This window comes from Mustelus asterias, chromosome 3, assembly GCF_964213995.1.
Source record: "Mustelus asterias chromosome 3, sMusAst1.hap1.1, whole genome shotgun sequence".
Taxonomy (NCBI): Eukaryota; Metazoa; Chordata; class Chondrichthyes; order Carcharhiniformes; family Triakidae; genus Mustelus; species Mustelus asterias.
The window spans coordinates 38,263,135-38,289,429 of NC_135803.1; the positions used below are offsets into that span (position 1 = coordinate 38,263,135).

Sequence of the window (26,295 nt, forward strand, 5' to 3'; positions counted from 1 at the left end):
AATGGTCTCCTTCTGAGCTGTAACAACTCTGTGATTCTGAGCCTATTTTAGTTACTAAAACTGCATAACGCAATATGCTTAGAATAGAAACACACAACCATTTTATTTTAACTCAGCGCTGCGACAGCACAGTTGCAAATCTTCAGAGTGATCTTTCAAAGTCTTGGAACCTTCATTTTCTTTCAAATCTCTTTATATCCTCAAATACAACAAATTAGAGCCCCTATCCTTCTCAACATTATCTTATCCAAATTCCTCCTCAATCTTACTGTGGCCCAATATTCCTTTCCTCAATCATCCCAAATTTTTCAACTTTCCCCTGTACTTCCATACCATTTTCATATCCTTTGATCTTCCCTCTGCAGCAACAGCCCCAGATGTTACATCACCGCTCCTAAACACCAACCTTCACCTCCCATTGTTCCATGACCCATTTAAACTGTTCCTAGATGTTTTAATGTCCACATCCCTAGGAATTTCTTCCAAATTACATTGATCTCCTCCTGAAGTTATGTTCTCAATACTCCCGTGCTCTGTATTGTTTTCCCAGTGTCATCACATTGAAAGACCTTTTCTTGCAATTACTTGACCTCAACACCCCCTTCCCACCACTTCAGCGTTCCCAACATGTAAATTCGGACCTTGTAAGGCCTTCCCCCTTGAAACACAACGGATCAAATTTTCTGTAATGACCTTAATGAGGTCCATGAAGTTGGACTCCTGAAATATGAACTCCCTGATTGAGGTAATGGTTGCCTGCCCAGAGTTTTATATATAGAGAGAGAGAGGAGCATCAGGGCTACTGACACTCCGAATTCTGATTTGTACCTGAAGCACTCTTAGGAATGGAATTGAGTTTGTAAATAAAGGGAATTTGGTGAAGGGACAATGCTGGGCAAGCCCACATCAGGAGATCAAAACTGGAGGAACGTGGGACCTTATTTTCAAACTTGCAAGGCTATTCCTGCCTGAAACCATTTTCGATGATGTGGAGATGCCGGCGTTGGACTGGGGTAAACACAGTAAGAAGTTTAACAACACCAGGTTAAAGTCCAACAGGTTTATTTGGTAGCAAAAGCCACACAAGCTTTCGGAGCTGCAAGCCCCTTCTTCAGGTGAGTGGGAATTCTGTTCACAAACAGAGCATATAAAGACACAAACTCAACTCAACTTTGAGTTTGTGTCTTTATATGCTCTGTTTGTGAACAGAATTCCCACTCACCTGAAGAAGGGGCTTGCAGCTCCGAAAGCTTGTGTGGCTTTTGCTACCAAATAAACCTGTTGGACTTTAACCTGGTGTTGTTAAACTTCTTACTGTGAAACTATTTTCCCCAGGGTGGGATCTGAACATGTACTTAAAATGACAGCGGGTTCATTTTGAATGCCTGTTGCAAATCCAATTTTCCCTGAGATTAGTATTCTCCTAGAGTCTGGTGGGTTCGCGAATCCTGTGTAGACCATGTCAGGTCTGTCAATTCATGAACACTGGGGGAAACCTACTGCAGATTTTGGAACCTTTTGACAGGCCTTGTCAACTTGAACTGTCATAATGAGATGCTATTTGAAAAGATTAAATATATTTTTAATGCAGTGATTGCTCATAGGGCTCTGTCCTTCAAAGGTAAGGGACCATTAAATTAACCAGCACTGTGTAAGTGTTCAAATGTATTAGTGGACCAGTGGAGAAAGTGCTTTCAACAGCATAGAGAATCAGATATTAATATCTGTGGGACCTTGTGGTTTGACTTTTACATTGATTTGAAGTCCTAACATTTTCTAAGCCTTCAAAATACACTTGCAGTATCCACTAGGTACTGAAATCATGAGCCATTGTAATAAGGCTGACAAGGGTGGCACGGTGGCACAGTGGTTAGCACTGCTGCCTCACAGCGCCAGGGACCCAGGTTCAATTCTAGACTGTCTGTGTGGAGTTTGCATGTTTGCCTGTGTCTGCATGTGTTTCCTCTGGAGGCTCCGGTTTTCCCCCACAGCCCAAAGATTTGCAAGTTAAGTGGATTGGCCATGCTAAATTGCCCCTTAATGTCTCAGAAAATGTATGGGTATAGGGGATTAGCGGGGTAAATGCATGGGGTTCTGGGAGTAGGGCCTGGGTAAGATGATTTGTCAGAGAGTCTGTGCACTGTAGAGATTCTATCATGTCTTTCAAATGCTCAAAAAACTGTCAAAATAAACAATCATCTACTCAAAACACTCGTGAAAAAATTCTCCTCTTACAAGCTCACAGAGCAGTCAAATAAGCCATCTATTTTGCCCGGTGGTCATCTGTTTAGCCTACATGAAAGGTTTCATATTCAGATAAGAACCTTTATTGACAGAATTACAAGATTCAACCACAATTTGAATGTTTGAGTGAGCTCCATAACCCACTAATTAGCCATGTGGAGGTTCTTTATACAGCAATGAAAGGGACTTTGAGTTTTGTTTGATTAGCAGCTTTATGACGATTCACTAGGTTTATCCTTCTTTGAAGTGGTTTTGAATTCCAGTTTGCCTATTTAACAAGTTCATGGCCTGTTAAGAGGTTCCGCCCCCCCCCCAAGGGAGTATGAATGGATATGAGGAATGAGGATGTATGGAGGAAATGAGAGTGTATGGAAGGGACATGGGGGTTGCATGGGGGCATGGAAACGATATGCAGGAGCATGGGGGTTGCATGGGGCATTGTCGGGTGAGGAATGAGGGCCAATTGGCCTAACAACCGTGTAGAGAATTGGGTCGATGTCTCAGTGTACAGAGGTGAACCTTCGAACCTGTCTGCCCAAGCAGCAACCCACCTCCACTCCAACCTCAGACCAGATGGCTGACTCTGACCAACTCCCATCTCTTCAGATAACAATTCTGTGTGAATGGGCTGGATTTCTGAAGTTGGGAACATGGGTCTGGAAATACCCTGAATCGTAGTTCTGGGCGCTAAGTGGAAAATTCACCCCAATGTTCCCACTTCACTAATAGACTTACATCTTAACACCTCCTAGAGACTTGAATCACCCTCCTAACATTACAAAACCACTTCAATCCTCCCATCTTTCCCAATCCTTTAAATGCTTTCTAGTTGCAATTTGAAATACATTTCTTTCTTTAAGTCTGGAACATGCTTGTAAGTTTCAGGTTTCAGCTTTGAAGCAGTGTTTTAAGATTATTTTACATTTGCGACATGATTTGATGACTGGAGAGTAACCATCTGGAACATAATGTGTGTGTGGACTAATAAACCACTTTTAATATATAAATAATGGGTCTCCTGTGTCATTTACCACCGTGACTATTTAATACTATTTAATACTTGATATCATGCAGGTTATACAATCTGAGCTTATTTAATCAGTAAAACTGGGTTTTTATTACAAAGTATCATGAGAATATCCATGGTATTATTAAGTACAAGTTAAATGTATAGTTAGACAAATATATAATGAGCAAGGAGACTGATTTATATTTTCCCTGTAAAATATGAGCGTCTTGACATCATTCGTAGGATTCCAGCTGGATACCACAACAGCTGGCTGTGCAATTGGCAAGCACACAGTCAACTGGCACCTTTCAAAATTAGAGTTTGAATGAAATTGACGGTAAGTGAGGAATGTGCCAACTGTACAAGCAGCTGTTATAGTAACGAGGTGGAAACTGGCTGCACTCTGAGACAGATGGAGAGATGCACAACACTGGCACATTAACACATATTGTTGGTGGAAATTAAAGTTACATGTTAGCAAGTTCACATTATTGTAAAACATCACTTTCACTGACTTGCCCTGAGCAATGCCACAGGACAGTATGTACTGAATGTATAAAAAAGTCTTGGAATGGGGATGCATTTTTTACACTTTTGACATCTCACCCCAAAACATTATGCAGAAAGAGAGAAAATAAGCTGTCATTTTAGACTGGTTATAGCATTATTAATATTGTCGCTCCCTCCAGTTGTATGTGGATTTAACCACCACAAAATGTAGTTGAGGCCAAGATGTTGTCTGATTTCAAGAAAGAATTAGATATAGCTCGAGGGGCTTAATGGGTCAAGGGGAAGGGGGGATCAAGATATTGTATTTGATGATTAGCCATGATCAAAATGAATGGTGGAGCAGACTGGAAGGGCTGAATGGCCTACTCCTGCTTCAAGTTACGATGTTTCTCAAACTACTGATATGTGGATATTCCCTTCAACCACGTGGTGTATTTATGCCTCTGGGACATAATAGGCAACTACCTATTCAGACAACAGTCTAAAAGCCTTAAAGAGGCTGGCCAGGTTAGGCCAAGCTCCATCTTAACAGCTGGAGGTCCAGAGTCCCAAGTACCTGTGAGTGATACCACAAAAATTATTATGAAATTAAAAATGCAATTGCAAGACGTAACAGGAGCAATAGCACAAAGAAAAAGCGAATCAGCAGGCCAATGTATCTTGTGAAAAAATAAAAAAGATCAATCTGTTCCAATTACATGGAGCAACGATACACAGGTGTGATTATCAGGTAATTATCTCATTAAGGCAACTTGTGATAGCTAATAAGATCTGAGCCTGAGATCACTCCTGTACAGCTTTTTTTTAAAACAGTGCAGATGAAGCAAGTAGGATGACAAAGTCCCAAATATTGGCTTCTGGTTGGGATCCTGAAGTGATGGTGTCCTTTTCCAGTTTTTCCTGGGGTGGGGCTAAAGGTGATCAAGGAATACCCTTGTCGGGGAAGTAGTTCATAGAATCCCCACAGTGCAGAAGGAGGCCATTTGGCCCATTGAGTTTGCACCAACCACAATTCCACTCAGGCCCTATCCCCGTAATCCCATGTATTTACCCTGCTAGTTCCCTTGAGACTAAGGGGCAATTTAGCGTGGCCAGTCAACCTAACCCTCACACGTTTGGACTGTGGGAGGAAACTGGAGAATGCAGAGGAAACTCACACAGACATGGGGAGAATGTGCAAACTCCACACAGATAGTGAGCCGGGGCTGGATTAGAACATGAGTCCCTGATGCTGTGAGGCAGCAGTGCTAACCACTGTGCCACCGTGCTGCCCGCCAGAAGTGGTAGAAGTTAAGAAGCCAATTATCAGCACTTTTAACCCTAATTCTGAAATTTCACAGCTGGGAAATTTATATCCTGATCTATCATCAATCGAAAATTTCCTGGTTTATGTTTTTTTTTCCTTTGCCTTCAGGGGTCCCTTTAAGGATGAAATAAAAACAGAGAGTGGTGGAAAATCTTATCAGGCCTGGCAGAATCCAAAGTGGGGGCGGGGCTGGGGTGGAGGGGAGGGGTGAAGAGAAATAGAGATGTTTACATAGAAACACAGTAAGAAGCCTCACAACACCAGGTTAAAGTCCAACAGGTTTATTTGGTAGCAAATACCATAAGCTTTCGGAGCACAGCTCCTTCGTCAGATGGAGTGGATATCTGTTCTCCAACAGTGCACAGACACAGAAATCAAGTTACAGAATACTAATTAGAATGCAAATCTCTACAGCCAGCCAGGTCTTAAAGGTACAGACAATGTGGGTGGACAAAATGTAGTTGAGGCCAGACAATACGCATCTCTTTAACCTGTGTTGAATGCTCCCTACACTCATATTGTCTGTACCTTTAAGACCTGGCTGGCTGTAGAGATTTGCATTCTAATTAGTATTCTGTAACTTGATTTCTGTGTCTGTGCACTGTTGGAGAACAGATATCCACTCCATCTGACGAAGGAGCTGTGCTCCGAAAGCTTATGGTATTTGCTACCAAATAAACCTGTTGGACTTTAACCTGGTGTTGTGAGACTTCTTACTGTGCTTACCCCAGTCCAACGCCGGCATCTCCACATCATGACTACATAGAAACATACATAGGAAATAGAAGCAGGAGTAGGCCATTTGGCCCCATGAGCCCGCTCTACCATTCATTATGATCATGACTGATCATCAAATTCAATACCCTGATCCCGTTAGATCCCAGAGATAGATCCAATTTCTTCTTGAAATCACATATTTTGGCCTCAACTACATTCTGTGGTAGTGAATTCCGCAGATTCACCACTCTCTGGGTGAAGAAAAATCTCCTCACCTCAGTCCTAAAAGGTTTATCTCTTATCCTCAAACTATGACCTAGTTCTGGACTCCCCCACCATCAGGAACATTTGTTTTGAGTCCTATTAACATTTTAAAAGTTTCTATGAGACCACCTCTTACTCTTCTAAACTCCAATGAATATAATCCTAATTGATTTAGGGGGCGATTTTGCCATTTTAATTCTAAGTGCTGAATCTGGGCGTAATTCAGATCCGACTTGTAAACCTGTTCTCCGGCGCCCCCAGCCTGAAAATAAAGTCGCGAATCTGAATCATGCTATGGGTGGGGCTTATCGCGCCCAAAATGCTGCTGCTCCAATTGAAGCCTTCAGTTGTACATGCGCAGTAAAAAAAAATTTGAAAAATGCTCCCCTGCCACATTGCTCCCGGGCTGCAAAAAGCAACCTAGGAGCGCTGGCCCCCACAGACATCACCCCACCCCCACAACATAACTGTCCCCCATATCCACCCACCACCCCGCAACCCAGACCGATCGCAACCCCCTGCCCCACTTCCCCCCTACCAATTGCCCACAGAATGGCAACGGACCCCCCTTCCCCTCCACCGATCGCCCGCAGAGTGGCAGCGGACCCCCCTTCCCCCCACCGATCGCCCGCAGAGTGGGGACGGACCACCCTTCCCCCCCACCGATCCCTGCAGAGTGGCAGCGGACTCCCCCCAGCCCCTGCCCCCCACATCCATCCCACCATCAGAGATCCATCTGACCCACCACCCTCCTTCTCTCCCCCCCCCACCAGAGAATGATCTGGTCTCCTTCCTCCTCCCCATCCCCAATCAGGGAACGATCTGGCTCTCCTCCTCCTCCCCCCATGCCACCAAAGAGCAATCGGGCCTCCCTTCTCCTCCCCCCCTCCACCAGAGAATGATCTGCCCCACCTCCCTCTCTCCCCCACACCCCACCTCCCCCCACCGCCCCCACCAGCGATACATGTCTGTTTCGTGCCGAATCTGGTTGGGCGAACGCGATGGTAAAAGGTGGAAGTGCTGGTAAGTTTGGGCGTCCAGCCCATTAAGTCAATTTAAATGCACGCCCGTTTTGGGTGTGGTGCCAATGGCAACCATCTTCGGACCTTGGTAAAGGGGGAATCGGCGCGGACCCAGGCACTTATCACACTATTCGCCTCATGCCCAACTTTACCAAGTTTTTGTGCCTGAAAACAGGCATAACGCAATGGTAAAATCGGACCCCTAGTCTCTCCTCATATGACAGTCTTGCTATCCCAGGAATCAGCCTGGTAAACCCTTGCTGCACTCCTTCTATAGCAAGGACATCCTCCCTCAGATAAAGACACCAAAAATGCACACCGTTGTTGTCGTTCGTGGCAGAGAGAGGACTTCTTACGTTGTGCTGCAACTTTTATCCCTCATTGGTTTGCGCCCTTTAGAGCAGTCGCTTGATTATTGGCAATCAATCAATCAGGGCTTGATCGATAGAGTCCAATCAGGTTCTGTCACACCGATCTCTGGGTGTGAACCCAATGGCCATGCCTGTAGGTGCTGAAGGCACGTAGGTCATATACGTCCCTCCCGAATAAGGGGTTAAGGTGCCCAAGTGTCTGGTAAACCAACACCCTAAACACTGAATAGCCCTCAATGTTTAGTTGCCATCCTTGGTCACCTTGGAGCCATGTCTCCGTAATCCCAACTATATCATACCCCTTTATATTTATCTGCGCAACTAATTCATCCATTTGAGTCCAATATGACTCTTCTTCAGAATTTTAACAGTTCCTCTGATACGATTAGATGAAGCATATACAGCTTCATATATAACAGCTTTGCCAAGTTGTACTGAATTTCATACTGCAGGATCACAATGTGAATATTTAATGACCCAAGAACTGTTTTAAGCAGGTGCCAAAAACAACGCAGTTCAGACACAGCAAATTGCAACAAAAATTCAAACGATTTTCTGCTGGATAAACAGATGGCTGTGAATTAAATTTCTCCTCCAGAATCTCTTGCATTTACAGGTTAGAGGATTTACATGTGCTAGGCATATTGAGTGAAGATCTGGATTCAAACATTGCTGCATGTTTTCTGATTTTCCACCTCTGCACTTCCTGGGGAAGCTACATTTGATTGAAACACAACACAGTTCTGATATTCTCCATTCCAAACTCCCTTCAAGTGTGAGTGTGTGGGATTAATGACGTTCTCCGAGAGTGTTTTCCAAATAACTTCTTGTGCTAACATTTTAAGCAACTTCATAAGCCACACGATTTACAAGCTATTAAGGTAATTCAAGACAGAAATTCATTTGCAAAACCAAACTGATATTTTTTGCTTCTTCTCACTTTCCTACAGTTATTTGTGAGCAGCTAAAGACAGGACCTCAATGTAACTTCTCATGCACAAGACAGCATTTTCAATCATGCAGAACTCTCTTGGTAATGTACTGAAGAGTCAGCCTGGACTGTTTATCCAGGTGTCTGGAGTGGAGCTTAAACACATGCCCTTGCTGACTCAGATCTGAGCTCTCCCGTTGAGCTAAGTTTAACACCTTAGTTCGTAGAATAACTAAAGCAGCAAAAAAGTAACCAAGTGTCAGTCAACATCTGAGAATAAAGTTACAACAGAATGACACACGAGAAATTCAAATTGCATCATAAGATCCAGATGCAGGTGAGACACAAGGTGCAACAATCCTGACTGCAAACCATTTTTATAGAGATTGGGTTGGGATCAGAATGACCCCGTGCCCACAAGAGGCGGGTGGTCAGTTCAGGGCAATTAGGGGGCCGATAAAGACCCTGTTCTCACGCAGACAGGGGTTTCCAGTAGTAAACACCTGAAATCCAGCAGCGTTTGTAACAGCTTCGCAACTGTGTATGCACGTGCATTTGCGACATTCTTACCACTGATTCTGAGTTAATTGAGATAAGTCCAGGCATGATTTTGTCTTGATGCTCAACTCATTTTCCTCAGATACAATTACCACAAGTAATTTAGTATACCTAGTGTTGTTTTGAGATTAACAACTCAACATTGATTAACAAAGAGCTGAAGTCAAGGGCAGGAATGTTAGAAAGCCCTGATCCAACGTCAGGACAAGTTTTGGGTCTTGAACCTGTTTGACTTGTTTTTTTTTAACCACAGTATATTTATTATGGTGTTACGTCAAAGGTGAACTGTTTCATAATACTTCTGTCTTCATGTTTTAAAATAATGCACACATTAACATAACTCTTTGGCTTGAAGGAAGTGTCCATGAACTCAGGGCCAGTCTTCTCTGCTCCAAATTTTTAGTGTTCTTCTACATTTTCGCAGCCAGGGGGCAGAGCATTAGTCTGGGGATTGTGGAAGAGAGAGTGCATCCCATCACCACATGGGAATGGTTTGTTCCGGATATGGAAATGCTCATAGGGAATAAACTCTAGCCCCCCATGGTTGTGCTGCTGTGCCTTCAGATAGCAGTTCAACATACAGCCACTTACATTGAATCACGGCAGTGCAGAAGGAGGCCATTCAGCCCATCGAGTCTGCACCGACAACAAGGCCCTATCCCGTAACCCCACATATTTACCCTGCTAACCTATGCATCCCGGGACACTAAGGGACAATTTAGCATAGCCAATGTACCTAACCCACACATCTTTGGATTGTGGGAGGAAACTGGATCACCTGGAGGAAAACCACACAGACACAGGGAGAATGGGCAAACTCCACATAAACAGTGACCCAAGCCGGGAATTGAACCCAGGTCCCTGGAGCTGTGAGGCAGCAGTGCTAACCACTGTGCCACTGTGCCATGAATAGCAACAGCAAAGCTCAGGATCTTCCACATATGTGCCGATGGGTGTTCCTGGCTGCCGGTCACAGACGACAGCTGCCGGGTGAAGCTAAAAGCCCGGCGGGAAACCCAAACCCAAATCGCCGCCATCTTGAGATGCTGAGCTCAATTTTTCAAGTGTCAGCCAATTGATTCACCATCCAATTAGGATGGCAGACAGTATCCTAAGGCTGGAGGACCAATAGGAGTTCTTCCAGCACTGAGACATTGTTGGGTAGCCTCACTGACCGAGGGATGTTTCTCCCTATCTACCCTGTCCAGATCTCTCATTATTTTCAACACCTCTATCAAATATTCACTCAATCTTTTTTTCTCTTATGGAAAACAGCTGCAGCTTTTTCAATTTATCCTCATAACTGAAGTGCCTCAAACACAATAAACTCCTTACAATTAAATTACAAAACAAAAGATTCCCTTCCCTAATTGCCATTGAGAAGGTGATGGTGAGCCATCTTGAACCACTGCAGTCCACCTGGTATATTTACACCCATAGCACAGTTAGAATTCCAGGATTTTGGCCCAGTGACAATGAAGAAATGGGAATTTAGTTCTAAGTCATGATGGTGTGTGACTTGGAGTGTAACCTCCATGTCTTGGTATACCTACTATCCTTATTCTTCTCGGTGGTAGAAGTTGCAATTTTGTAGGTGTTATCAAAGAAGGCTTGGTGAGTCCTGAAATCTCTCTTTTGGATGACAAAAACTGTTGCCATTGTGCGCTGTGATGGAGGAAATGAATGTTTAAGGTAATGAATGGGATGTCAATCAAGCAGACTGCTTTGTTCTGGATGGTGTCAAGTTTCTTTAGTATTGTTGGAGCAGCGCACATCGAAGCAGGATGGAGAGTATTCCATCACATTCCCAATTTTTACCTTGTAGATGATGGACAGGCTTTGGAGAATCAGAGGGTGAGTTGGTCACTGCAGAATGCATCACTTTTGACTGCTCTTGTAGCCACAGTATTTATATGGCTGGTCCAGTTAAGTTTCAAGTCAATGGTAATCTCAAGGATGTTGATGGCAAAGGATTTAATGATGGTAATGCCATTGAATGTCAAGGGGAGATTCTTCCTTGTTGGAGATGGTCCTCACCATGCACTTGTGTGGCATAAATATCACTTGCTACTTATCAACACAAACCTGAATGTTGCCTTGGTCTTGTTGCATTTAGGCATGGATTGCTTCAATATCTGAGGTTGAATATTGTGTGCAATTATTAAAAAAATCCCCATGCCTGCCTTTAAGATGGTTTTTGATGAAGCAACCAGTTGGACCTCGGACACTAAATTGTGGAACTCCTGCAGTGATGTCCTGAGGATGAACCGATTGCCATCTCACAACCACAATCATTTTTCTTTGTGCTAGGTATGGTTCCAACCAGCAGAGAGATTTTCCCTTGATTCCCATTAATTTCAACATTGCTCAGGCTCCATGTTGCCACACATGGTCAAACTTGCTTTGATGTCAAAGACATTCTTTCTCACCTTACTTCTGGAGTTTGGATCTTTTGTCTATGTTTCAACCAAGGCTATAATGAGGCTTGGAGCAGGGTGGCTCTGACAGAACCTAAACTGAACATTTGGAGCAGGCTGTTGCTGAGTAAGTACCATTCCAAATACAAGTTTTCAGTACTACGCCAGGATGTTGTCAGGGCCCATAATCATTGCTTTATCCGGTGCCATCAGCTGTTCCTTGACATCAAGTGGGGTAAATTGAATTGACTGAAGACAGGCATCTATGATGGTTGGTACCTCAGGAGCAGGTTGAGATGGATCAACCAATCAGTTTCCCGCTGGCACGGCATATCAACTGAAACCTTTTCCTCAGATATTTTTCCTGTGTATGAGACAAATCAAAGGGTGGAGTCAACTCAGCTTTAATTTAAATAAAGCCTTTCTCTTTATTCTCTTTATTCAATACTTCAGGTACCAATAGTCTACATAAACTCACATCAGTTGCAATGCTTACTGCAACCCATTTAAATTTAAATCTTTTAATTATTAACTTTAGTCCTTTTAACTCTAACTTTAAGCTTTTGACTGAAAACAAATACTACCCGCATGAGCGAACTGGCCAAGCTTGGCCAGGTAGGAATTTCCATCGTGGCTCTTTGTGTTCTCTGAAGATGTCCTTGGGGAACACGTTGCGAAGGTGATTCTCGAGTTTTCACTGAAGACAAAGACTCAAAGCACATTTTGTGTCTTAAATTTCTCATATTCTTCCAGAAAGTTCTGACACTCAGCCAATGATATCACTGGAAACTGATCACAATGTTCAATTATGGCCAATTAAGTTACTTGTAAACAGCTCCCAAATGTTTATACCAAGCATGTAGGTCACATAGCTCAACATCTATGGAACAAGGCGGGAAATTTCAGCACCGGTATGTCTGGCATTTGTCCAAATAACCATCCTCGTTTGGTCAACACAGGAAGTATCAGGTCGCATCTCACAGGACAGGTCATGGCTCACTGCAGCCTTTCTGTCTGTGTTTAATTATAACTTGACCAAAATTCCCAGCATGCTTGAATCTCGTTGCCACTGTTGTCCTCACTGTTGCTGTTGGCCATCCGGCCACACCATCCATCACCACTGCACAATGGCAGTGCTGTGCACCATCTACAAGATGAACTGAGTAACTCATCAAACTCCTTTGACAGTACCTTCCAAACCTATGATCTCTACCACCTAAGCAGACAAGGGCAGCAGGTGCATGGGAACACCACAACCTGCAAGTTTCCCTCCAAGTCACTCATCATCCTGACTTGGAAATGTATAGCGATTCCTTTACTTCACTGGGTCAAAGTCCTGGAACTCCCCTCCTAAAAGCATTATGTGTGTACCTACACCACATGGATCACAGTAGTTAAAGAACCCAGCTCACCAACACCTTCTCAGGGCAACTAGAGATGGGCAATAAATGTTGGCCTAGCCAGCAGTGCACACATCCCGTATAAAATAACAAAAGAAAAAATATGGGGATTTTACTACATTATGAAATGTTCTTTTTGCAAGAAAGCATTGCAGTTGAATTGATCGCAATATTTGTGGGGGAATTTGATAAACACTTAGAGAAACATATTAAACACTTAGAGAACATATAGGAAAAGATCAGGGCAATTAAATTACAATAGATATAGAATTAATGGGATGCAGAGAATGGCATAATGACTCACATGCCTTTTGTCCTGAAACTTCTATAATTCTATAAAACTATGTAATAAAAGAAATACTGCTTGGGTCTACAGAGACCATTCTGCCTTAACTCAAAGTCTTGGATCACTGTTCAATCTGTTGATTCAGCCAGGCACTCTGGTCCGTACTGACTTCTGTTCAAGTCTCAATTTAATCAACATTTCTTTTAAAACATTTTGTTAGTCACTTGTTGATGCACAGTATACCTTCAGGAAGCTTCCAAATTGTTCCATAGTGTTGACTGCTATTTAACAGCGCAAGATGTTCTTTCTGCTCACAAAGAAACACACTATGGTTTTCAATGAAATAACTATTATTCTGCCCCTGCCTAATTAACCATATTCATTATAGTCTTGTTTTTTAATTTTTGCAAGTACGCAACAGGCCACAATGGAGTAATTCACGGAATAACATCTGGAAAATACAAGCCACAAGACTCCTCCCAAATGTTACAAGTTGATTTTTTTTTAAAAAATACCACACATGAATAGCTGAATACTATTCCCATGTCAATTGTCATTTTAATACCACGTGTTAGTGTGGTTAAAACTTCTTTTTACATTGAAGAGGAGGTAAGGGTTTGGATACAGGATCTCATGATTCCTTCCAGGTACATATTATATCATTGAGCATAAAACATTAACAACAATTCCTCACATATGCTCCTAAAATCTTTAGTGCTCCAGATTGATCCACGAGGGCATATATTGCTGCTTAATTTGAATGCATAATTTATTCCATTACACAACTAATTGCTGTTTAATGGCTTTGCCAATGATTGTTAGGCATACCAGCCAGTGACTGATGGACCTAAAAATTCTATTTAGTGACATTTGAAATATATCGATTAAGAAAAGAATGTTGTTCACTTAGGACACTGCTTAATTGATATAGCAGAAGAACCTAATTGACTATTGGACATTGCTTCACATCTTGGTTCCCTTGTAAATTGATACAGAGTATAACCATCATGTCATTTTTCTTGCTCTGAAAATGTTGATAAATCATATGAACCAATGTAACCTATTGCATAGATTTAGAATTGTGATAAGTTGTTGAAAATGTTCCCACGTGGAAACAAAGCCACATGCCCTTACTTGTGTGCAGATGGCATAAGCCCAGAGAAATCTTTATATAGCTGTTTTATAAGCAAACAGAAATTCTAAAATGTCAGCATTTTCTTTGTCTTTCTAAACTCATGGCTTGCATTATTTATTGTTGACTGGTTAGCTTCTCTGGCCTGATATTTCCATAGCTCCAGCATCTTGGCAACCTTCTTTTTCCATATAGCACCTGTGCTTTATCTTTATATCCTTTAATGCCATTTCTATAAGAAATTCATCCTATTCTTCTTATGGTTCATCAATATTAAGTACGAAGGGAGTCGATACACATTACTCTAGATAAATAGAGATCTGTCTCAACATGCCAAATAGTTTGCAGGTTTCAAGCAGGAGCAGTGGCTGGGGTCACTGTGCTGCGTCTGCGAGGCTGAGAGCTAGATGGGTAACATGTTAGGAGAGGTGGGCACAGCACAGCCTTGGAACCTGCAGGCAGAAAGGGAATGGGTGACCGTAAGGCCAAGAGAATTAGACAGTGTGGTGAACCATAGGTGGTTACCACTATGGGTACTGAACCATAGATGGTTAGCACTATGGGTACTGAACCATAGTTGGTTAGCACTATGGGTACTTGTACATATGTTACTGTTGTCACTGTTGGGGTTAGGGTTGGGGCGTTCTACCTGTTGGTATTGTTCTGTGGTACACTCCGGTTGGCTCCACCTACCTGTAGGAGTATAAAGGTCACTGCACTGTCTGGTGACCCTTTAGTCTGGGATTGTATTGTTATATAGTATGCTCCATTCTTGTTACTAATAAAAGCCTTTATTTCCCGGGTACGATCCAGCCTCCCGAGTGATTTAATCGCGCATCAGACAGTTAGTGCAGGAATCTCCCTGGGTCCCATTCATCATTCGGTTTTCTGTTTTGGATACTGGTGAGCATGCTGGTTCCTCAGAGGAGTGTAGTCTGAGCCAGGTTTGCGGTGGCACAGGCGGCTCTGTTGTACAGGAGAAAAGGAAGAAGATAAGAAGGTATGAAGATAGCTCGGGGAGCAGTCAGGCATTTCTGTGGCTGTAACCGTGACTTCAGGTTGCCTCCCTGGTGCCAAAGTCAAGAATGTCATGGAATGTAGGACATTCTTCTGGGTGAGGATATTTAGCTAGAGATCATGGTCTACCTTGGTACCAATGACTGAGGTGGGAAAGGGGATGGGGTTGAAAGCTGATTTAGGTAGCTAGGGAGGAGATGGAAAAGCAGGACTTCGAAAGCAGTAATCTCAGCATTATTCCCAGTCACATGTGCTAGTGAGCAAGGAAATTGGAGAACTGAACAATTGATCACATGGCTGGAAAGCTGATGTAGGAGGGAAGGCTTCAGATTTCTGAGGCATTCGGACCGGTTTTGGGGAAGGTGGGACTTGTATAAGCAGGATGGTCTACACCTGACCCCGACTTGAGATGAATATCCTCAAAGGGCAATTTGCTAGTACTATTGGGGAGGGTTTAAACTAGATTGGCAGGGAGATGGGATCCTGAGAGCAAATTCAGAGCAGGAAACAGGAGATAGAAAATTAGTGAGTGACTTTGAAAGGCAGGTTAAAAATGTAGAGTGCAAGAATCTGGCAGTGTTAAAGGCATATATGTTAAAGCAAGGAGTATAGCAAATAAAGCTAATGGGTTAAGAGAACAGATAGACATATGGCAGCATGATATCATTGACACCACATCTACAGTTTCTCTCATCACTTATATAAACACTTATTTTTCTACTGATAGACTAATTCACATCTCATAATTTCTCCAGACGTCTGTCTTTAATCAACTCCTTGTTTCATGTTCTTTTATCCATTATTTCATTTTGTTTTAAATCTTAATTTTCTCAATTCTTAACATATTAAATTAAAGAACACACACTGTATCGGTTTTCTGAAAGCTATTATGAATAATATTGCCATTCCTGAAGAGTTCACAGGCTGGATTTTACAGGGCACTGTGGTCCCCACCACCCTGCCTCTAAAAAGTCGGAGGAGCCCACCCACACTTCCATTGACTGCATGGAGCAGCAGCAATTGCTTCAGGATAAGACCTTTGCCCCTTTCTGCGGAGGGAGCCCTGTCTTGGGCTGTCAGCCAATTTGAATGGATAGCAGCTCTGTCGTACCAGCAGGGCCACTAGTGGTTGTAATCACTGCTAGGACAACAGACTGAGAAGCCCAGGTAAGTCTGGAATTAGGGATCACCCCCACCCTCTGTAAAATTTCAGATATGTTGGTTGGGTGGACAGGTCACTTGCTAGCATCTGAGACTAGGATCTGAGGGCACAGCCTTAGAGCATAGGGATGACTCTTTAGAACTGAGTTGAGGAGGAATTTGTTCAGCCGGTGGGTGGTGTATCTGTGGAATTCATTGCCACAGAAGGCTGTGGAGGCCAAGTCACTGAGTGTACTTAAGACAAAGACAGATAGATTCTTGATTGGTAAAGGGATCAAAGGTTACGGGAAAAGGCAGGAGAATAAGACTGAGAATCATATCAGTCATGATTGAATGGCAGAGCAGACTCGGTGGGCCGAATGGCCTAATTCTGCTCCTATATCTTATGGTTTTATTTTGCTTGGCCCTGCCTACAAGCCCACTGGTGTGGGAGCATTAAATGTAAAACAAGAATAACATTATGGTGTGAGAGAGTTTATATTTTGGTTTAAAATAGTCTATGTTTAGGGGAGGCAATGGCCAGCGCTATCATGGTTTGACTATGAATCCAGAACGCCAGGTAATGTTCTGGGGATCCGGGTTCGAATCCCACCACGGCAGATGGTGGAATTTGAATTCAATAAAGAATATCTGGAATTAAGACTCTACTGATGGCCATGAAATCATTGTCAATTGTCAGAAAAACCCATCTGGTTCATTAATGTCCATAAGGGAAGGAAATCTGCCATCCTTACCTGGTCTGGTCTACATGTGACTCCAGAGCCACAGCAATGTAGTTGCCTCTTAACCGCCCTCTGAAATGGCCTAGCAAACCACTCAGTTGTAACAATCGTTAAAAAGTCTCAACAAAGAAATGAAACCGGATGGGCCACCTGGCATCAACCTAGGCACCAGAAAAGACAATGGCAAAAAAACAAACAGACCTGTTGACCCTGCAAAATCCTCCTTACTAACATCTGGGGGCTAGTGCTAAGATTGGGACAGCTGTCTCACAGCCTAGTCAAGCAACAGCCCGACATAGTCATTCCCATGGGATCATACCTTACATATAAAACCCCGGACACCACCATTACCATGCTTGGTAGTCCTGTCTCACTGGCAGGACAGACCCAGCAGAGATGGCAGCACAGTGGGATACAGTCGGGAGGGAGTTGCCCTGGGAGTCCTTAACATTGTCTCCAGACCGCATGAAGCTATGTTACCGATACTGTCATGGCTTCAGGTTAAACATGGGCAAGGAAACCTCTACACACCTTCCTCCTTCGGCTGATGAGTCCGTATTCCTCCATGTTGAACAACACTTGGAGGAAGCACTGAGGGTGGTAAGGGTGCAAAATGTACTCTGAATGGGGGATTTCAATGTCCACCACCAAGAGTGGCTCAGCAGCTGCACTACTGATCGAGCTGGTCGGGTCCTAAAGGATACAACTGCTAGACTGGGTGTGCAGCAGGTGGTGAAGGAACCAACAAGAGGAAATAACATACTTGACCTCATCCTTACCAATCTGCCGGCTGCAGATGCATCTGTCCATGGCAGTATCGGTAACAGTGACCACCGCACAGTCCTTGTGGAGATGAAATCCCGCCTTTACATTGAGAATAACCTCCATCATGTTGTGTGGCACCATCACTGTGCTAAATGGGACAGACTTCGAACTGATCTAGCAGCTCAAGATATGAGACGCTGTGGGCCATCAACAGCAGTGGAATTGTACTCCAGCACAATCTGCAACCTCATGGTCCGGCATATCCCCCATTCAACCATTACCATCAAGCCATGGGATCAACCCTGGTTCAATGGAGAACACAGGACGGCATGCCAGGAGCAGCACCGGGCATACCTAAAAATGAGATGTCAACGTGGTGAAGCTACCAAACAGGACTGCTTGCATGTCAAATGGCAAAAACAGCAAGTGATAGACAGAGCTAAGCGATCCCACAACCAACGGATCAGGTCTAAGCTCTGCAGTCCTTCCACATCCAGTCGAGAAGGGTGGTGGACAATTAAACATCTCACTGGAGGAGGAGGCTCCACCATTATCCCCATCCTCAATGATGGAGGAGCCCAGCACATCAGTGCAAAAGATAAGGCTGAAGTATTTGCAGCAATCTTCAGCCAGAAATGCTGAGTGGTTAATCCATCTCGGCCTCCTCCAGTGGTCCCCAGCATCTCAGATGGCAGTCCCCAGCCAATTGGATTCACCCCACGTGATTTCAAGAAACAGTTGAAGGCACTGGATACTGCAAAGGCAATGGGCCCTGATAACATTCCAGCAGTAGTACTGAAGACTTGTGCTCCAGAACTTGCTGCTCCCCTAGCTAAGCTCTTCCAGTACAGTTACCCAACAATGTGGAAAATTGCCCAGGTATGTCCTGTGCACACAAAGCAGGACAAATCCAACTGGCTAATTACCGCCCAATCAGTCTACTCTCGATCATCAGTAAAGTGATGGAAGGGGTCATCAACAGTGCTATCAAGCAGCACCTGCTCAGCAATAACCTGCTCAGTGACACCCAGTTTGGGTTTCGCCAGGGTCACTCAGCTCCTGACCTCATTACAGCCTTGGTTCAAACATGGACAAAAGCGCCGAATTCCAGAGATGAGGTGCACTGCAGCAATTCACCAAAGATCCTTGACAGCACCTTCCAAACCCACGACCACTTCCATCTAGATGGACAAAGGCAGTAGATACATGAGAACACCACCACCTGCAACTTCCCCTCCAAGTCACTCACCATCCTGACTTGGAAATATATCGCCGTTCCTTCGCAGTCGCTGGGTCAAAATCCTGGAATTCCCTCCCTAACGGCATTGTGGGACAACCCACAGAACATGGACTGCAGCGATTCAAGAAGCCAGCTCACCACTACCTTCTCAAGGGCAACTAGGGATGGGCAATAAATGCTGGCCAGCCAGTGACGCTTATCCCATGAATGAAAAAAAAATATTCCCATTCCCAGTTAAATCTTTGCCCTTCCTTTCAGTGCAATTATATCCCACAATGTCAGACCATTAAGAGACATTAAACACATGAGCCAACAGATACTTTCTGTAATAAATATACACAATTTGAAAATGTGTCATTAATCAATAACTCAAAAATGGGTTTCAGATCAGCATTTGATTTTGAAGAGATGTTACCACATTGAAAGATACTCCTTCCTGACTGCTCACACTGGCTAGGCATTTCACCGGTTCTAAGCAGAGGCTAAAAATCATGGGGGAGGGAATTTTCCCGTCCCGCCTGCCACAGGAATCGTAGCGGGCGGAGGGCAGACCATGCAAAGGTCTATTGACCTCCAATTTTGGGGCGAGCGCGGCTGGAAAATCCCACCCTATGAGTGTTTTACCCAGTGCTGAGAAGGACTGCACTTTTTTTACAACTGAGAAGCAAGCACCTTTTCGCAACCAGCAGAAAACCCAACCAGCCTGTGCACACTAAGGGAGATGAGGCCATGCTAAACTACAACTATGCTTCAAAAGCATGGCACTAGGAATTGTAATGCCAAAAATGGGTGACTGTGAGGTTCATCAGGAAATTTATATAATGAAAGAAGTCAGGTTGCACTTAAATTTAGGTCTTTGAAATAATTTAATTTTCTATAAGCAACGTAGATCAAAAGGGTATGATGGCATTTGTTGCATATGCTTTAGAAAGACATAATCTGGCCCATATGGAACGGTTAACCTACTTTGTTCATATTCCTCTCATGCCATTTACTATTATTTATTTGAAAACAATGAATTTATCCGAACTAGTATGATAAATTATTTTCTGAAGTATTTTGACTTTTCAGATTACTGAGTCATAATGCTGCATAGTAGTTTCATCTGCATTTAATTTTTGCTATGGTAGCTCCTTTTAGTTGCAAATCAAACATTTCCATTTAAGATGATTGGTTTCCTTTCATTGTTATGATCTCTGTAAGGAAACTGTAACCAAGTTTAATAAATAACCCCCCAAATGAAGAGATTCCCAACAAGATTCCACAGTTTGTAGCTTATACGAAACAGAGCCAATTAAAATTACACATGAATTAACAGGCAAATGATGCCAAAGCTAAATTTCACTTTGAATAGTCAATACAACAGAGATAGGCCTTACCCAGTCACAAGCATTCACATCTCTCCCGGCACAATTGTGGCTCTGTGTAACTATCATTCATGCAAAGTAGGCCAGCAGACCTATCTGACAACAACTTTCACCTTCAAGTTTCAAGGGTATGATTATCTTTATCAAAGCACATGTCCATGAACCATCTCTCCCTCAGGTCATGACTGTCCTGATGGTGCATCTTTCCAGTGTTCCTTTTTAACTGAGCAACCAATAATACCTCATTCATGGCTTGGCCACATGTAGAGAAAATACCCAACTCTTTGGCACCCCTAAGCTATTCACACAGTTGTCCTGGCTTTCGACCCTATTAGCCAGCTTGCACAGTATGATAGAATCATAGAATTACAACAGTGCAGAAGGAGCCATTTGGCCCTTTGAGCCTGCATTGACATCAATCCCACCCAACTCTATCCTGTAACTCCATGTATTTACCCTGCCAATCCCCCTGACACAAAGGGGCAATTTAGCATGGCCAATCAAACTATTCCCCACATCTTTCGACTGTGGGAGGAAACGGGAGCACCCAGAGGAAATCCACGCAAACACAGGGAGAATGTGCAAACTCCACACAGACCACCACCCAAGGCCAGAATTGAACCCTGGCGCTCTGAGACAGCAGTGCTAATATTGTGCCGCTGTGCCGCCCTAAAGAGCCCTATCCCCAAGAGCTCCAGTCTCCCTTTCTGCAAAACAGAAAAACTGACTTCTTACTGAGAGTGATTTTCTTCTTCTCCTCACAAAAATTCTGTGCTTCACTTTCTGTCTCTGTCTGCTTTCTCTTTTGTGTCTACACCTGTGCCTCCACCCTCCAGCTAATCTACTTGTAGTTTTTCTGTGTCTGCCATCCATACAGCTTCAGGTATTAACTTCCTCCCCTGGGTCGTGTTTCCAGGTCAAGGGTCGTCACCAGGTCACATGGATTAATATTTATTATGCAAGAAAATTCCAGTTAATCCCTTACAATTGATGCAAACTCTGAGGCTTGGATTTTGCACCTCTGTTTTTGGTGGGCGGGAAAACCAATAGGGGTGGAAAATCCAATGGGAATCCCCAAATGGCTTTTACATTGGTGAGCTTTCCCATTCTGATTGCCCCCACCACCACTAATGATGTAATAGGGTTTCCGCCATGAAAGGTTGGGAACCCTATTTCCATACTATGATGTTAGTGTACCTTTAAGAGTTTTTTTTAAATTCATGCTCACAGCCTTACGTAATGTCATTGTTGGGAGAAGGAGAAACTGCGTTAACCTCAGGTGACAGAGATTTCAGTTTCAGTTTCAGTTTTGAGCTACAGGTTTGAGTTTTTAGTTTTAGAAGAGACAACAAGCGAAAAAGGAGTGTTTTCTCTCCCTCTCTGTTGTTTTGAAAATTTTGTTGGTTAGCTGAAAACAAGATCTTGTTTTCCTGAAGGATGAAAACCTACTGTTTTTGGGGTCTGGATCTGGGTCTCTCTGGTGTTTTGGGAAGCTTTCTTGTCTTCAAACTGTTCTGAGTCTCAAGAGCATTTGACTGTAGAATTCAACTAATGGCCTCGATTCCAGTATCACATGAGCATTAGTCTGTGCTATGTTAAACCTGTGAAAAGGGTCTTTTTTCTATGGAGGTTGGTTTTGATTTGGACAGCTATATTCATTGAGGGTTATACATTATCATGATTATTAGTTTCTTGTTTTTAATTGATAAAAGTTCTTGCTAATTTTCTTACTATACATGTTAACTATATTCTTAAATAAACTTTATGTGATAAAAGCTCCCTAGTGGGTTACTTGAATCATACTTGAAGTGAAACATCTCATGTTTATTCTGAATTCAAAATGCAAAACTTATGATTCAGGCGGGCTTCATAAAACACTTTGGCGTTTCTAACCTGAACCATAACAATACTTTTGTGCTTTTGGAGTTGGGTGAACACAGGGAGTTCTCAGGAGGTAAGTAGTCATTTAACTTGCTTTCAGGGTGAGTTAAATTAGTTCTTATTTGGGAAGTTAAAAGCTGCACTTTAGTGCATTCCTGCAACAGGAATCAGCTGAGTCAGCTCTCAACTGAACTTGGCTGGTTGTTTGTACAACTAGTTAAAACCAGTTCCAGGGCCTTGTAAGTTGTGCCTATAAAAACAGAGGCCTCAGAGTGCTGCCCTGACTGCATGGTGAGTGCTGCCTGACTGTGAGGAGTGCTTTTGGAGTGGGGTGAACACAGGGAGTTAGGTGAAAGAGGCAGCAGAGGCTATAAGGGTGAGTGCTGATTGGTAATTAAGTGTTATTTTTTTCTTTTTGCTCTTGACATTGCAGTTGTTGTACATTACAAAAAGCGTTTCTGTGTAATTTCTGTGTTTTATAGTTTGAAAAGGTTATACTCGGTAGTGAGAAGGAAAGAAGGGCCCTAGAAAATTGGATATAATCTGAAACAAAACACCTTTCAAAAGTTTAATTTAAAGGGGTAAGACATGACAGGAGAGCTCCAAGCCGTGGTTTGCTCCTCTTGCTCCATGTGGCAGGCTGGGGACAGTTCCAATCCCCTGGGCCAGCATGTGTGCAGGAAGTGTCTCCAGCTACAGCTCCTGGAAGCCCGAGTTTCAGAGCTGGAGCGGTGGCTGGGGACACTGTGGAGCATCTGCGAGTTTGAGAGTATCGTGGATAGCATGTGTAGAGAGGTGGTCACACTGCAGACTCTGCGGGCAGGAAGGGAATGGGTGACCAGCAGACAAAGCAAGAGAGATAGGCAGGTAGTGCAGTAATCTCCTGTGGCCATTCCCCTGCAAAACAGATATACGGCATTGGATACTGTTGAGGGGAATGATCTCTCTAGGGAAAGCAGCAGCAGCCAAGCTCATTGCACCACGGTTGGTTCTGCTGCAGAGCGGAGGGATAAAACATTTGCCAGTGCAATAGTTATAGGGGATTCAATTGTAAGGGGAATAGACAGGCACTTCTGTGGCCACAAATGAGACTCCAGGATGGTATGTTGCCTCCGTGGTGCTCGGGTCAAGGATGTCTTGGAGCGGCTGCAGGACGTTCTGAAGGGAGAGGGCAAACAGCCAGTGGTGGTAGTACACGTTGGTACAAACGACATAGGTAGAAAAAGGGATGAGGTCCTTAAAGCAGAATCCAGGGAGCTAGGAAGAAAGTTAAGAAATCAGACCTCAAAGATAGTGATCTCAGGATTACTACCGGTGCCACATGCTAGTCAGAGTAGAAATGACAGGATATATCGGATAAATACGTGGCTGAAGAGATGGTGTCAGGGGGAGGGTTTCAGATTCTTGGGGCATTGGGACCGGTTCTGGGGGAGGTGGGACCTGTACAAATTGAATGGGTTACGCCTGGGCAGGACTGGGACCGATGTCTTAGGGGGAGTATTTGCTAGAGCGGTTGGGGAGGGTTTAAACTAATATGTTGGGGGATGGGAACCTATGTAAGGAGTCAGAGAAGGAGGGAGCAAGGACAAAATGAGGGGAGAATGTTCCAACTACATCAAAAAATCAGGAAAAAAGTTAAAAGGAAGGAGAACTCAGGGGATGTTATTAATGGAAGTGTTAGAATTCAAAAAGAAGGTACAAAAACTAGCATAAGGGCACTTTATCTGAATGCTCGTAGCATTCAAAACAGGGTAAATGAGTTGACAGCACAAATCATTGCAAACGAGTATGATTTGGTCGCCATTTCAGAGACATGGTTGCAGGATGGTCACGACTGGGAGTTAAATATCCAGGGGTATCAGACTGTTTGGAGGGACCGACAGGAAGGTAAGGGAGGTGGTATAGCTCTGATATTTAAGGATGACATCAGGGCGGTAATGAGAGATGATATAGATTCTATGGAAAAAAAGGTTGAATCCATTTGGTTGGAAATTAGAAATAGTAAGGAGAAAAAGTCACTGATAGGCGTTGTCTATAGGCCACCAAATAATGACATCATGGTGGGCGTGAAATAAACAAAGAAATAACTGTTGCATGTAAAAATGGTAGAGAAATTATCATGGGGGATTTTAATTTACATATCAATTGGGTCAAACCAGGTCGGTCAAGGCAGCCTTGAGGAGGAGTTCAGCGAATGTATCCGCGATAGCTTTCTTGAACAGTATGTAATGGAACCTATGAGGGAGCAAGCTATCCTTGATCTGGTCCTGTGTAATGAGATGGGAATAATTAATGATCTTGCAGTTAGGGATCCTCTCGGAAGAAGCGATTACAGTATGGTTGAATTTAAAATACAGATGGAGCGTGAGAAGGTAAAATGCAATACCAGTGTCTTGTGCTTAAACAAAGGAGACTACAAAGGGATGAGGGAGGAGTTGGATAAGGTAGACTGGGAGCAAAAACTTTATGATGGGACAATTGAGGAACAGTGGAGGACTTTCAAAGCGATCTTTCACAGTGTTCAGCAAACTTACATACCAGTGATCAGGAAGGACTGCAGAAAAAGAGATAATCAGCCATGGATATCTGAGGAAATAAAGGAAGGTATCAAATTGAAAGAAAATGCGGCACCTTGTCAAATGCCTTCTGGAAATCCAGATACACCACAAAGTAGCAAAGATTAGTGGGAACTTAAAGGATTGGGAAATCTTTAAAGGTCAACAGAAAACCACGAAAAAAGCTATAAAGAAAAGTAAGATGGATTATGAGAGTAAACTAGTTCAGAATATAAAAACAGATAGCAAAAGTTTCTATGAATATTTAAAAGAAAAAAGAGTGGCTAAAGTAAACATTGGTCCTTTAGAGGATGAGGAGGGGGATGTAATAACTGGAAATGAGAAAATGGCTGAGGCATTGAACAGGTAAAGTGGAAGACACCGATAACATGCCAAAAATTGATGACTGGAAGGCAGGTGAGATCTTAGAAACTATCATTATCATGAAAGAGGTAGTGTAGTACAAACAAACAAAGAAAAACATAGCACAGGAACAGGCCCTTCGGCCCTCCAAGCCTGCGCCGCTCATGTGCCCAACTAGACCATTCATATGTATCCCTCAATTCCCAGTCTGTTCATGTGGCTATCTAGATAAGTCTTAAACGATCCCAGCATGTCCGCCTCAATCACCTTACTTGGCAGTGCATTCCAGGCCCCCACCACCCTCTGTGTAAAATACGTCCCCCTGACATCTGTGTTGAACCTTGCCCCCCTCACCTTGAACCCGTGACCCCTTGTGTTCGTCACCTCCGACCTGGAAAGAAGCTTCCCACTTTTCATCCTATCTATGCACTTCATAATTTTATACACCTCTATTAGGTCGCCCCTCATCCTCCGTCTTTCCAGGGAGAACAACCCCAGTTTACCCAATTGTTGGGAAAGTTAATGGGGCTAAAGGTAGACAAGTCTCCTGGTCCTGATTGAATGCATCCCAGGGTACTAAAAGCAATGGCGGGAGAAATAGCAAATGCACTAGTGGTAATTTACCAAAATTTGCTGGACTCTGGGGTGCTTCCCGCAGATTGGAAAACAGCAAATGTGACACCACTGTTTAAAAAAGGAGGTAGACAAAAGGCGGATTAGCTTAACTTCTGTAGTAGGGAAAATGCTTGAATCTATCATCAAGGAAGAAATAGCAAGACATCTGGATATAAATTGTCCCATTGGTAAGACGCAGCATGGGTTCATGAAGGGAAGGTCATGTTTGACTAATTTGGTGGAATTCTTTGAGAACATTACATGCATAGCAGACAAGGGGAACGTGGATGTGGTGTATCTGGATTTCCAGAAGGCATTTGACAAGGTGCCACACCAAAGACTGCTACATAAGATAAAGGTGCAAGGTGTTATGGGTAATGTATTAGCATGGATAGAGGATTGGTTAATGAATAGAAAGCAAAGAGTGGGGGTAAATGGGTGT

The 26,295-nt window shown here is 43.4% G+C and overlaps 1 pseudogene; it reads right to left on the reverse strand.

Annotated features, from left to right (window-relative positions):
* Window positions 1-9,331: 9,331 nt before the first annotated feature.
* LOC144485419 (cytochrome c oxidase subunit 6A, mitochondrial pseudogene) lies at window positions 9,332-9,969 on the reverse strand (annotated as a pseudogene).
* Between the last annotated feature and the right edge of the window lie 16,326 nt (window positions 9,970-26,295).